Source organism: Echinops telfairi, unplaced genomic scaffold (assembly GCF_000313985.2).
Source record: "Echinops telfairi isolate 266 unplaced genomic scaffold, ASM31398v2 ScPeMD7_7468;HRSCAF=8506_0, whole genome shotgun sequence".
NCBI lineage: Eukaryota > Metazoa > Chordata > Mammalia > Afrosoricida > Tenrecidae > Echinops > Echinops telfairi.
The window spans coordinates 1,617,876-1,618,642 of NW_022111369.1; the positions used below are offsets into that span (position 1 = coordinate 1,617,876).

A 767-nucleotide genomic window follows, 5' to 3' on the forward strand; every position below is an offset into this window, starting at 1 on the left:
GACTGCCAAAGGAGTCGCGACCCACAGGTTGAGAACTGTTGATCTATGTACTTGGGGTATATTACCAGGAGAGACTAGTCCCTGCGAAAGGACAGCATGTTTAGTAAAACGGAAGCTCAGCAAAAAGAGGAAGACCCTCCAGAGATAGGTTGACACTGTTGTTGCCACAATGGGCGCTGGCAGAACAATAGTGGTAGAAGTCACTCAGGACTGGAGGCCACTCAGTCCCTTTGCTGTACACGGCATCCCTGGGAGTCGGAACTGGCTCACCAGCACCTAAGGACAACCAACTGGGCTCTCTTTTTAATGTAAAAATGCACTCAACTCCAAAAATTTACCCTTCTATTGAGCATTGAAAAGAACCAAATAGTAAATAAACTTTACTTTCTTAATTAAAAAAGTTTTTTCTTTTGAAAATTAAGTTGATTGTAGTTTGATTTGATAATGCTGAAGACTTAAGAGCTGTTATTCAAATTTTAACTACCTTATTATTTGTTATTCCCCAAAATTCAAGAAATGCCAATGCCATTCAAGAATAGTATGTTGCTAAAACACTTTTAGAGCCCTGGTGATATAGTTGATTACCAATTGGGCTGCTAGGAGTGTAAAACCGCCAGCTGATTCTTGGGAGAAAAAGGAGGCTTTCGACTCCCATCAAGAGTTAAGAGTCTCAGAAACCCTTAGGGGCAGTTCAACTCTTTTTTCTTTTCTTTTTCTTTTAATCATTTTATTGGGGGCTCGTACAACTCTTATCACAATCCATACAT

At 40.2% G+C, this 767-nt stretch overlaps 1 protein-coding gene across 1 annotated transcript in view; it reads left to right on the forward strand.

The window, feature by feature from the left end:
- ARSJ (arylsulfatase family member J) overlaps positions 1-767 on the forward strand; it is an 87,151-nt gene that overhangs the window by 63,009 nt on the left and 23,375 nt on the right. The gene's annotated exons all lie outside the window — the stretch shown is intronic.